General features: G+C 43.4%; 1 pseudogene across 1 annotated transcript in view; it reads right to left on the bottom strand.

The window, feature by feature from the left end:
* LOC147717622 (E3 ubiquitin-protein ligase TRIM39-like) overlaps positions 1-14,287 on the bottom strand; it is a 346,887-nt pseudogene that overhangs the window by 177,087 nt on the left and 155,513 nt on the right. The window contains exon 5 of the transcript XR_015295600.1: positions 7,335-7,429. The product of XR_015295600.1 is annotated as an E3 ubiquitin-protein ligase TRIM39-like (transcript). The remainder of the gene's footprint in view (positions 1-7,334; positions 7,430-14,287) is intronic.

The raw sequence follows: 14,287 nt of genomic DNA on the forward strand, positions 1-14,287 counted from the left end.
TCTTTGCCCCTTGCAGTGTCTATTAAAACCAACTCCAGTCAGATTTTAATTAATAAAAAGCGGCAAAGGAGGAGCCAACCCCTCAAGTGTATTAATAAAGCATCTACAAATGACAAACAAGAACAGTTTTACAGCCTTTGATGCATTTGTGAATACTTAATCTCTAATAGACATCATTAAATTACCCTTGCACCCTTGCAGTGATCCTATTTGTAATGCCTGTCCCTTCATTATTATTTTCCTACCTTTCACGGGGGCTTACAACGTAGCACGGTTGACGCTACACTAAAGACATGTGTTTAAAGAAACTCTCCAGATAGACCGCCCTGTAGGTGAAGTGATCCATCTCGTGCTAACTGAAGTATCTTTAAGGCAAAATGCAGTCGCTACACAAATTTCAAAAGTCAGCCCTGGTGAAATGTAAAATATGTATTTCTTTTGCATGCAAATGATAGAATGTGCCCAGATTTTACCCTTCGCCGTTTCCAGACTGCTTATTTGGTGTAAAAAAGCTATACAAAGCAAAATAAATAAATAAATAAATAAACCTGTCTCTTTACCATAAAGATTAGCACGCGCCTGGTGCTTTCTGCCCCCATTGGAAATGCAATAAAGTGCATAAAGTGGCTTCTGAATAATCCCGAGTCAAAATACGCTTTTGTATTGTTTCACTTGGGATTCTCCTTCTGAAAGTAGTTTTCAGAACTGCATGTTCTGCAACATTTTAAATGGGAAAGCTGCTTTCCCATTTGCTACTAGCTACAAAACTGATACTGCCACATGTGTCTAAGATAAAAAAAAAAAGGTTTTAAGATGCCATCGAGCAGAGCCCACTTTCCCCAGCACCGTTATGTTTTTAGTCTCCTTTTACCACTGCACAAAAGTAGAGTTGATAAGCGTACAGCACTATGGCCCTCTTTAATTCACAACAGTGCACAGTACCCCTCAGTTTACCATGGTCTGCGCTAAACACACAAAGGCAAGGAGAACACTCTTTTCGTGGATATGCAGAACACTCGTTGCCCAACCAGTGTTGCTGCTTTAACAATGTAACCCAAGACCTTGTTCTCAATCAGCAAAACACGTCAAAGGAGCACATTTGCAGTTTAGTGATGCAATGTTTACTTGCTCCCCTCGTTCCGTCCCCAATCAAGTTTATTTTTCTATCAATGCTACCACGCCCAATTGCACGAAGACACAGTTGCTTTCATCACACTAAGGAGGCCTAAATAAAAACGACAAAACGTGTGTATAAAGAAAACAAAAACTTTAATCATGTATTTATAGAAAATAAACACAAGTCGCTTTTCTAGTTATAACAGTAAAAACACACGAAACGACGTCACCTGTTTGTGTCTATGTGACATAGACTATGTCCCTTACTACTGTACCATATAAATGTACTACCTAGGTATTAATTACTCTCGAAACAGCTAACCCCCAGTGGAATACTTTTCAATTCTGTGGCAAAGCCCGCGATGGAAACTTACAGCGCATCACCTGTGATTCCATGACCCGTTTTTAAGGCCTTCTGTTCTCAATCCAGCACCGGTAAGGTGCAATCAAGTGCCATTGGCCCCGCGAGGTGCTTCACCGGGAGCGAAGACAACACAGATCAACCCATCATTCGCCCACTCCCCACGCGCGCGAAACGCTCATTCACCGTTCCCTGGCGCGTGCTCGAGTGATGGAACATTTCCAGTCAGAAACCGGGTGCCTCCGTACTTCCGGCGAGAAACGCTGCCTTGGGCAAGGATTGGGGTGAAGGGAAGCGCCCAGAGGAGACGAACATGTGTTTTGTGCACTAGGAATGATTAATCACCTGAAGAGAGTAATCACGTTTGCATCTCCGTCCGTCATGCCCTGATGTTGCATCATTCTACGTTCAATAAAGTGGCTCTGGGCAAGTCAGTTAATCTCCGAGTGCTTAAAACACAACAAGGTATCGGCATTGCTGTGGCGTAAGGAATGGAAATAGTGAGGGATAGCGATGGAGACGATAAACAGAGCAAAAGAGAAAACAAGTGCGCAGAACGACTGCCGATATTATAAACACTGTTGCGGGACAGTTCAGTTTCGGAAACGAGGCCTGACACGCAAAAGGGATTTCCGGCCGGGAGAAAGGAGAGGCGTGACACGCACTGAAGGGGCGGAGAAACAACGGAGCGGGCTGCGGAGTCTGGTCTGACACGGAGGGACAGGACGAGAGGAGCCGGTGAGGGGGGGCGTCGGGGCACTTTGACGGTGCCCGCCCCCCGTGATGGAAGCCCTGCTTGTGCCCGGTGAGCGGGGGGGGGGGTGGGGAGGGGGGTGCGCGCGCTTGTATGTGCCTGCGTGTGTTGTGCCTGTCTGCGTGTTTGTGTGTGTATGGGTGGGGTGGGGGCTGCCTGCCTGTGTGTGTGTGTGTGAGCAAGGGATTTGATTCGCGCATGCGCAGCTACCAGACGCTCGCTCCCGAGGTGAAATCTGACCTCGTCAAAGCGCGCGTCTGGTAGCTGTCCTCATTCCTAAATACGGGCCACAAAAGGTCTGAAGCAGACACTCTCAATGCTCACGCATTGAGAGTAGGTCTGCTCGACCTAAAAAAAACATCCATCCTGTCAAGAATAGAATTCTACAACATAGACCATGGATACGGATGCAACATAGATTACGGATATGTTGTATAACAGCCGGAGCAACGCTTTAAAGAATTTGAGATTAAGAGGTCAGTTCTATTCATTGTAAACACAGACACAATAGGAGACTCTATGGAATCTCTTTTGTAAAAAACTGAAGCTAAATATACTGAAAAATTCCAGACACACATACAGGGTCTAAGTGAACATGATGAATTCTTAGGCACTAATTAGAATCTAACATTGTTATGTGTGGCATTTTTCAGGACATCATTTCTGAATTGTAACAAACCATTTTAATGTATCTCTCATGTCCTTTTTTGCAGTATTTAATGTACAATTTGATATGTCTATACATTGTCTTATTCCATATCTTGATGCAGTGGATAAAACAGGCTCGCTCATCATTTTATTGAACACCACATCAGTTTCCCATGTGCCAAGACACAGAAGAGAGGGTTCATACTTTGATTTATGATGTTGCTCCTTTTTATTGTCTCTGTGCCATTAATTAAATACAGCCACCCTCCTTCAATTCATACATATATGACATCTATTGCATGGCCCCTCTCCAAGATGGCGCCTGTTCTTTTACCTCCATATCACACTTTTAGCCTCTGCGTCAAATAACGCAACAGGCCATGATTCATGGGGCCAGAGTAATTCTTTTATCCATTGCCAGGCACTCAGGAGCCCATGATATTCATTTAATCTGGGCAGAGCCACCACTTCCCCACAGCCCTCTATAGGTCCGGAGACTTCTACTTCCCTCGACAAATGACAGGTGATGTTCCAGCACATCACCATGTGATTGTGCCGTGCCCAGCCCCGACCATCCTATTTCCTCACCGCAGTATATGCCGAGCCAAACAAAAGGTGCATGAGCTACGCGACACAGGAGGCGCAGCCAACATGACCACGGGATCCTTTTCCCACTATCAAGAAGATTAGAAACTGGTTGAAAGTCCTTCCAGTACTTGAGTCTTTCCACCAATTGTAATTATAGTACTTGAGTGATTTGTTGTGCTATGTTTGACACCCCGGTCATGTTCAGTTTCAGTGCAAACATTTTCCACGGTGGCTAGACCTCTTAGCTCCAGTAAGAGTCTCTGACTTACAGGCCGGTTCGTGTGGAAGGAAGTAGGTAAGTAACGGGTAAGCTTTACCCTTAACACATTGATTGACACTAATTAGACTCTATGGGTCCACATTGCCAGATTCTAACTTGATGTGCTGGTCCTCTTGATATGCTGTTTTTTCCTCACGCTGAATTTTCAGTGACATATCGAAATGGAATCACACCGCTTGTATAGATAAATTAACCCCGCATGAGCAGTATATACATGAGGATTATGCCCTACATCAAGGTTTTTAAGGTGTCTATTTCTCTATTTTGCTTAGCAAGTCATTGAACATTGCCTGCTGTGCATGTACTTTTTTTTTTGTCCTCATTTTGCGATAACTGTATGATGTGGAGTGTCAGTTATCTGCCTCTAATTTCTTTCCGTGCTGCCCCTCGATCTCTCTTGTCTGGGGAGTTTTTGTCATTCTCCTGATGACCTTTGGAGGAGATTCCTGTTTCCATTGCATACCAAAACCTCTGACTTTGGAGCGAGGGGAGCTAGTCACATTGACCACTCAACAAGTACCATACTTGTCCACCAGAGGATGAATCGCGTTAATCATTGGACTTATGTTGTATCTTACTTGGGGTTTAAGTAATTTTCGAAGCTTTCCCAGAAATTAAATCTCTTACTTATTTTACCCTTTCTATCCAGTTTGTTAGTTTTTATGGCCGAATTCAACCAATCTGCATGGGTTGGGCTGGAGGACTCTATCCATTTAATGCAGATTTCCCTCCTTGCAAGTACTATCAAAACATAAAGCAGATTTTCTTGCCCTTTTGTGAGCCCCCCTTTATTTGCTGTATCTTCGATCCCAAAAAGAGTAAGGGTGGTACTTACAGTTAGTTGCTTGGTCAGGATAGTGCTCATGGTCTTACCAACTTCGTCCCAGAAGTCGCTCAATTGGGGGCAGTTTTTAAACATGTGGATGTCATCTGCTTTTTCTTCTCCACATTTTGGGCATTTCTTTATTCCTGCGTTCTTAAACTTGGAAAGCTTTCTTGGTGTCCAGTAAGCCCGATGAATGGTATATAAATGGTTCTTTTTCAAAGCCGCGGATTTCAAAGTGGACCAACATTTTCCTACGGATTTTTCCCAGATTAGATCTAAATCTGGTATTAGTAGGTCTTTCCCCCAGATTTGTACCTCTATGTTGAGGTTTATGTCGTTGGCCTTAATCAGAGCCCAATACCATTTAGCCACTTCTTTTAGTGGTGGTGTTGTTTTGACCATTTCTTTTTCCAGGCTTTCGTTTTCACAGTTGTTAGTGGGTAGTGTCTTTGACCAGCTTAGTATTTGATAATATTTAAATTTAGATAGTGTGTTATTTGTCAACTCTTGAAGTTCTGACCATGTTTTCAAAATGGATCCGTTTAGTATTTGCCCCCAATACTTTACGTTAGCTCTTTTTAGTGGGAGTGCTAGGGTGTCTTTGAAGCATTCAGGGGTTCCTGGCGAGTTCCAGATGGGAGCCAGTTTGCTATAGTACGGAATTTTCAGGATTCCTCTGATTTGTGCCCACATCTTTACTGCGTCTCTTAAGGTCTTTAGTTTTATTTTTTTTAAGTACTTGGGATGGCCGAATTTATACAAGACATGGTCGTCTGATTTTGTGATCAGTTGTAGGTACCTCGGGTAGTTGTCATGACTCTTTAGCAGCACTCTGATGTTCTTAAATTGAAAGGCTCTATGGTATTCTACCAAGTCCGGGCTAGCCAGGCCTCCATCTTTCTTCCCCCTCCTTATTTTTTTCCAAGCAATCCTAGTGCTCTTCGCAGCCCATATGAAACTTGTGATGTCTCTCTGTGCTCGAGTTAATACCGTTTTCCCAAACTCTAAAGGTATTGCGTTAAATAGGAAAGTGAACTTAGGTATGATAGTCATCTTGACTATGTTTGATCTCCCAATCAGACTTAATGGTAAGGAGGCCCAGGCCTTGAGCAGTTTCCTTACGTCTCCGGCTACCTTGGTCAAGTTGCGTTGCGGAATCTTTCCTATATCATGATTCACTAGGATTCCTAGGTATCTAATTTCTTTCTTTATATTGTGGCTTTTAAAGCGAGTATTTCATGTCATGATCTCTGTTTTCGTTTTGTTTACCAGGTACCCTGAGACATTCCCAAATGCTTCTATAGTTTCTTCGATTATATCCTTGGCTCTCGGGTAATCGTCTGTAAAGATCATTAAGTCATCCGCATATAGTGCGATTTTCTTTTCCCATGTATGATGTTTAAAAGGAGAGATTTCTTTACTGTTTCTTAACTTGTTCGCTAGCGGTTCGATGTATATATTAAAGAGCAAGGGTGAAAGGGGGCAACCCTGCCTCGTTCCTCTACTTATTTTTATGTTTTTCGTAAGATTTCCATTTATTAGGACCTTGGATCTTGGGGCTTTGTATATTTGATTTACCATGTGGATAAAGGTTTGTCCAATGTTGTTTTTGGCCATTACTTTCTCTAGGAAGGCCCAATTGACCCTGTCGAAGGCCTTTGCGGCGTCAACAGTAAGTATGGTAAGAGGAGTTTTCTCATATGTAGCGATGTCTATTGCAGTTAAAAGTTCTTGTGTAACCTCATGTAATTGCCTCCCATTGGTGAAACCTTTTTGATCCTGGTGCAGCAGATTCGGTAGTACTTTCCCTAACCGTGCTGCCATGATTTTTGTGAAATTTTATAATCTGCATTCAGCAGTGAAATCGGACGATATGATTCGCATCTGGCAGGGTCTTTTCCTGGTTTTAGGATGATTGTGATTATGGCATCGTTCCAAGAATCTGGTATAGCTTCATGCTGTTTAAGAATTATGTTGGCTAGTTCAGTTATGTGTGGAAGTAGAGTATCTCTTAATGTCAGGTAGAATTCATTCGGTAAAGCATCAGGCCCCGCTGCTTTTCCTTTTTTTAAACTCTTGATGGCGTCATCCACTTCGCCTTCTGAAATTTCTTTGTTCAGGTCTTCCCTTTCTTCATCTGTAAGTTTTAGGAGCGGAACATCTTCCAAGTAGGTTTTAATCAGCTTGTCTTGCGGGTTTGTGTCTTCCGTATAAAGCTCTTTGAAGAATTTCCAGAATTCTTGCCTGATGATGTTTTCATCAGAGCTTTGCCCTGTTTGATCATCCTGAGTTATACTTCTCACTTTGTTTCTGACTAAATCAGTTTTAAGTTTCCATGCTAGCCACTTTCCACAACCCTCGCCATATTCATGTTTTGATGCTGTGCATGTACACAGAATTTGTATTAATACATCATGTATTGCTTTTGGTCTGACAATGGACTGTTGTGACCCTTTGACTATCTGCTTTTAATTTGTTCTCTTTAAGTGAATGTACATACCTTTGCTCAGTCCTGAAGAGGCCTTGAACAAAAAAGCTAAAACTTGTTGACCACATCACAAGGACCCTTCCAGACAACATCTTTAAGAGTCACAATTTGATTGAGGACCATTGCTCCAAATAATCAGAGACACTGGATATATAACTATGTGGCTCAGTTCTACTCTTGGGCGGTCTACCTGCCCATTGTACACAGCCATTCACGACTTACTGAACATACTTTATAACCATGCAAGTAAGAAAGAGCTTTGCGTTTTCTCACCCAATGATTCCATTATCTTTATCGGTGGGTAATCTTCCTCCTTTTCTTTCTTATCAGGTTCAAAATCCGGGAATGCAAATATCACATTTTCATACCTTGGAAACAGGTTAAGTTGTAATGTTATCTTAATGTCATCTTATTTTTTTATTCTTTATATTGGCTTTACAGAAAAAAACAATAAACCCAATTCACAAAGGTAAATACACAGATGTAACTTTCAGCACACTTATTCCTATACCAGGGCATGCATTATGCCTTTATGGAATTTAGCAAATGCAGATCGAGAATACAAACATATGTATAAGTGTGAATATTTGCATCCAAATTAAAAACTAAAGCAATTGGAAAGAAAATGGGAAAAACAGAACTCCTGATGACCCCAAGATACTGAAATTGCACTGTGCAACATGCAGACAGCTCATAACATCCGCTAAAGGAAACTATTATACCAACACCAACAATTAATCCACGAACTGAAACAGAATCTTTTCAAGACAACCAAGCACTGCATCAGCTCCTGCCAGAAACACCTGCTCCCCACTCCACAGAAAAATGCATTGCCATTAACCTCTTCTTCAGTGAAAAAATACAGATGCTCCAGCCACACATCAACATCAAGCTCTAATGCCCACCACCTATCGCAGAATCCAGCCATGGTAATTTTTCAAAACCCTACCTCTTGCTGACATACTAAACTCCATCAACGCTATTTCTTACAAAGATATACTCGTACCCCCAACCTCCTTCTAAGCTGGATGCTCTCTCATCGCAGACAATACCATCCTGACAACGGACGAACATGACATCTCCTGCCTGATATTGCCTGACCTCTCAACTGGCCTGGATAATCAACCATCTCACCCTTAGGTGAATCCTGGAGTATCAAATGGGATTCATCTGTAATATTCTTCATTGGTTCTCCTCCTACCTCTCCATCCAATACCAGTTTGTTCATAAGTGCACCTCCTGCTCCAAACTGATCACCATGACCTGCAAAGTCCCCCTGGGTTAAATACTGTCCCCTGTCATCTTCAACAACTACATGGAGCCGCTTGTGTTCTTCTGACAGATAATAAATAGTATCATGAATCACATATATACAGAAAATACAGAACTCTACCAAAAGTCTCCTCTGCTTCAGACATTCAATGCCTCAAACACTGCCTGCACATCATCCCAACGTGGATGTTCAGTGCCTACCTGAAACTCAAGCCAACCCAGACATAATCCATATTATTTGCCAAGAACAACAAACAAGAAAAAGTATAACTCTGGCTCAATTATATGTACCTATATGAATCTGAACCACACCCTTTCACTGAATGCAAAGGCAGGTGGATTCAACCTGTACATCAACCTCACCCTCAAGGAACACAATCCCAAAAAACAAAGATGGCGCTGTACCAGCTTTCTTTTCTAAAGAAGACAAATCCATTTCTTCCAGATAGTGTCTTCAGAACTGCTGTTCAAGCTCTCATACTCTCGCGTCTGGCCTACTCCATGGCTTTCCAAACTCCACATTGCCATCCCCTTAATGGCATCCTACATGCAGCAGAACACCTCACCCAGGTCCTGAAGAAATATGGTCAAATAACTCACATCCTAATGGGACTCCATTGGCTCATCTTACTTCTCTGCACCAACTTCAAAACCAGCTATATGTTATGTGTTACGCCCTCAAGGAACACAATCCCAAAAAAACAAAGATGGGGCTGTACCAGCTCTCTCTTCTAAAGAAGACAAATCCATTTCTTCCGGATAGTGTCTTCAGAACTGCTGTTCAAGCTCTCATACTCTCGCGTCTGGCCTACTCCATGGCTTTCCAGACTCCACATTGCCATCCCCTTAAGGGCATCCTACATGCAGCAGGACTCCTCACCCAGGTCCTGAAGAAATATGGTCAAATAACTCACATCCTAATGGGACTCCATTGGCTCATCTTACTTCTCTGCACCAACTTCAAAACCAGGTATATGTTATGTGGAATTTATAAAGTGTGAAGCTACTCAAAAGAGTGTCCTGGCACTAATGGAACAGTAAGGGCAAAAGAGAGCTATCTACTGGACAAAGAGCCAGGTTTTAAGCATTTTCTTGAACAGTCTTTCATCCTCTATATGACTAATTTCTGAAGGCAGGTTGTTCCAGCCCATTAGCCCCAAAAGAGAGAAAGACCGTCCACCTACTCTTACAAGACGGACTCTCTGGACCGTGGCCAAGAGAATGTTGGAGGACAGCATCTTTCTCAACGGGCTGTAGACAAAAAGCCTTGAAGACAGATATTCTGGTCCTGAGTGGTAAAGAGCTCTGTGCACAAGGAAAGCGGTCTTAAAAAGGACAGGAAGTCAGTACAAATTCTGAAAAAGGGGAGCAAAGTGTTCCCTTCTATGTAAATCGAGAACGTGCCTAGCCACAGAATTCTGTGTCATTTACAAAGCTATCATGACCTGCTCCTGTTCTTCTCTTGCATACACGCTCACCATCTCTGGTGGTTCTTTGCATACTCACAGCCGCCAGGACACTATCAGACTGCAGACTAAGAATGATAAAAAAGAAAAAACAAGACAGTAGGCCTTCCCATCTCTATATCCAGGATCTGGAACAAAATCCCCAAATCCATTAGAACTGCTCCAATTTAGGAAAGAGTTAAAGACACACCTCTTTAAAGAACACCACATCACAATGCATTAACAGTTCACAAACCAACTACTTCTCCTTTCACTCATTGACTTTACGCTTGACTTTGACAATGTACAGTGTGATGCAGCCTTTTGGCTAGGTTTCTGTTATAGAAATACCACATGCATACCTACACACAAGTGACTGCAATGTATACATTTATTTGTGCATTTTTAACATTCACTTTATTTTTTTAATGTACTTTATGTTTATCTTTTTACATTTGTGCATTGTGATATACATGGGTGTGCAATGTCTAAAGTCATGTGACTTTTGTTTGGGTAATTATATTTTGTTTTCACATTTTTACAGTGGGATTTGTCCGCAAACTTTAAAGTTACATGATCATTTACTTATTTTACAAATATAGATTTATTTTTGTCGGAGTTGGGCTTTGGGCCTGTAGTTTTAGTCACTGCCTCCACTGGTTTCCATGTAATTCCCTTGCAGTACATGTTAATGGCAAGGTGAGGTGTGTGACCACACCTGTGTGTTGTTACTTTAATGTAGTACTATTGGAGAACATGTGGGCGTACATGTAATGAGTTGAAACTGACTTTCCTTTTGTGCCTTCCATTTTACAACAGACATTCCTCATTTTCCAGCCACTCCCTCTTGTCCCTCCCACTTTACACCTAAAACATAGACCTACATGTGTATACACATGTGGTGTAGCATTGTGTTTATCAGAGATGGTACCAGTGTAGCGAGACAGCTACCTATGTGAGATGGTACCAGTGTAGCGAGACAGCTACCTATGTGAATTACATTTATGAATATGTGAGGTAATGCTAAGGGAGTCAAAATACATATTTTTGTGACCTAGACCCAGTGTATTGAATATCAATTCACATTTTACAAATTTACAATTTATTACACAACTGTATTGATAACTACTATTCACACTTTTCTAAAATCATTATCTGTCAGATTCATCAATAATGCCTATCATTTTTGATGCATTAAATGTTTACCCCTTTAAAAAATTGAAGAAACCTATCATTCTACAAATGCTCTATCCGGCGAGGCTTAGGGTGATGGTGGATGGTAAGCCTTGTTTCTTTGATAATGCCCCAGATGTCCTGGCCTTCTGCAAACAGCACGTGGGGGAGGCCTGTCGAAGTCCTGCACACTCCTCTAGGCACTCCTCCCCAGAACATCAGCTGGCCCCCCGGTATGAACTCTTCACTGCAGACTGAGCTCTGTTTTATGGCGGTTCTGGCCACTCCTGTAGTGTTCTTTCTCGTTCTTGTGCCGGACGTTCTCATTCTGCTCTTTCATGTTGATTATATGGTTTTAAATATGGCTGCTTTACTCTGTTCCATTTCAGTACCCTCCTTCGGTCTGGTTAGCTTCTCTCCTTTAAAGTACTGAAGCTGTTACTGTTCAATGGTGGACTCACTGTTTATCTCACTATTCAAGGCTCCATTGTAAGGGACATTTTGCGGTCTTTCTCATTATTACTTTTTCAATGTTATGGGCATCAGCTGTCCGAGTCGTTTGCCTGCCCCCTTAGGATGACTCCGAATTTACCTCTTGTCGGATTTGTTGTTATTTTTGTATTTTCTGGTTTTTCGGGAGGGATTCAATTCTTGGGGCCCTCTGGCTCAGGTGTGGGTGGAGGGGGGGCGTCTGGGAGTGGTGGTATATGTTGGGATATGTGTTGTTTTTTATTGATTGTCTTTGTGTATCTCATTTCTTTTGTGTATTTATGTGCGAGTTCCTCATTTTGATTGCCTCCGCATGGAGAAAGGTATGCTGGCTTTGTGCAAATAAGTTGTGTTTACATTGGATATGGAGGTAGCCCCTGCGGTGAAAGTTAATTTGCTTACGTGGAATGTCCGAGGGTTTAATAACCAGAGGAAGTGTACATTAGTCCTGGCATATTTAAAATGGCATGAGGTTAAAGTTAGCCTTTCTACAAGAGACCCACCTCCCTCCTCAGGGTTCCACCCCCCTTTGCTTCTTCCTGGGGATCCAACAGGTTCTTTGCCAGTTATAGTACATATTCCCAGGGGATTTGTACTTTAATTCACAGCTCCTTCCCTTTTACACTACGGGACAAAGCGGAAGTTCCACAAGGGTGCTATTTACTGATCAAGGGTACACTCCTGGGAAAAACGGTCCTCCTGCAAAATGTCTTTGCACCAAACACAGACGACCCGGGTTTCTTTGACAACTTACATACCCTGCTGAACCATTATGATTATGATATTCTCTTTTTAGGTGGTTACCTTAATCTTTGGCTTAATCACGCCCTTGACTCTTCTAATCGACAGGCGACACCTAAGGTCCGTTCTGGCGTGGTGTTCAGCGAACTGACCCACTCCCTGGACCTGCGCGATATCTGGCGTAGGCATCATCCACTAGCTCCCGGCTACACGTTCTACCCAGCACCCCACTCTACACAAACTCGCATAGATTATGTTTTTGCGACCGCTTCTGGGTGTCGCTGGTTTGAGGGAGTGCACATACAGCCCTGTACATTGTCACACCATTCACCCGTAATTTTGCATTTGAGCATCCCGCATTCGGCTGGGTGGGAGTGTAGATGGTCCGTCCCCGCATCAGCTCTGCTGGACGAGATCTTCCGCTCGGAAGTCCGGGGGCTATTACGGAGTACTTCAACCTCAACACCGGCTCGGTGGCTCATTACTCCACTCTGTGGGAAGCCTTCAAGGCATTTATTCGGGGAGTTGTCATTTCCAAACTGGCTGGCGTGTTGTGAGAGATCCACAGTAGGCTGGCTAAACTGGAAGAGGAATTGGCGTCTCTGGATGAATCGTCCCCAGGCCCGCAAATACAGACTAAGCGCAGCGCACTCCTCCTAGACTTCAACGAACATGAAGACAAGGAGGCATCCCTGCCTGGGAAATACCAACAGGCTCGGTGATATGGCGAGGGCGAACGCCCTGGCAACACGTTGGCTTGCCTTGTGAGCCACCCCGAAATGGTCTGGGCATATAACGTCCATTGAACGCGATGACGGTACATCTGCCACTTCCGACGCCGCGGAATTGGTGGCCTACTACTGCTCCCTTTATTCAACTGTGCTTCCCAAAGATTTCACACAGCACTTGCCATATCTGCAGGAAGTGGCTATGGTCTGGCTCACCAAAGGTCAAGCCGACTTTTTGGCAAACCCCTTTACGGTTGAGGAGATCTCGCTTGCCATAGAGGCACTCGCAGGTTCAAAAGCACCGGGCATCGACGGGCTTACAGGAGTGTTTTACAAAACCTATAGAGACAGTCTGGCACCCCAACTCCTAGAGGTGTACGCTGAGGCACTGGAGTCAGGTGTTCTCCCCCACTCCATGTGAGAGGCAGCTATCTCCTTGCTACTTAAACCGGGGAAGGACCCCATGCATTGTTCTTCCTATCGTCCCATTTCCCTCATTAATTTCGATAATAAAGTCCTTGCCAAGACACTATCCATGCGTCTCTCCTTATTATTGGATCAAATATTTTCCCCAGTACAGTCTGGTTTTATACCTCATCGCTCCAAAGCCCTCAATCTTCGAACGGTAATCTCGGTTATTAACCACATTGAGCCCACTCCCCCGCGGCAGTCGCTTTATTAAGACGCGGAGAAGGCCTTCGACTCCCTCGAGTGGCTTTTCCTTATGGCGACAATACGCAATCTTGGCCTTCCTTTTAATTTTACAGCCCTCATCAGCCTGTTATACTCCTCTCCCACGGCCCGCCTCCGGGTTATTGTCTCCTTGTCCCCCCCCATGTCAATTACACGTGGAACACGTCAAGTGTGCCTTTTGTCCTCACTTTTATTTATTATAGCAATGGACCCTTTGGTCCGACACCTTCAGGAAAAACACTTGTTTCGCGGCCTGCAATTCCCTAATGGTCCAGTACTAATGTCCTTGTATGCAGACGACGTTCTGCTCTTCGTCCGTCATCCCCAAAATAATCTGCAACTGTTAATAGACGATATCAAACAGTTTGGCTCCATGTCCGGTCTTATGATTAACTGGGGGAAATTGGTGCTGTTTCCCATCACGGACGCGGCTGTAGCAGAGGCGACTGAATACCCTTTACCAGTAGCTAGGGAGACCACTAAATACTTTGGGGTGCATCTTCAAAGGGATAAAGGCCAGGTTATACAGCTAAACTACGGTCCTGCTGTAGACCAACTCACCTCGCAGGTGGAAAGATGGATACAACTACCTCTCTCAATGGCTGGTCGCATCGCACTTATAAAAATTATGGTGTTAACTCGTTTTCTTTACTTTTTTCGCACCATACCCATCCCTCTCACTAAT

This window comes from Lissotriton vulgaris, chromosome 5 (assembly GCF_964263255.1).
Source record: "Lissotriton vulgaris chromosome 5, aLisVul1.2, whole genome shotgun sequence".
NCBI classification, from domain to species: Eukaryota; Metazoa; Chordata; class Amphibia; order Caudata; family Salamandridae; genus Lissotriton; species Lissotriton vulgaris.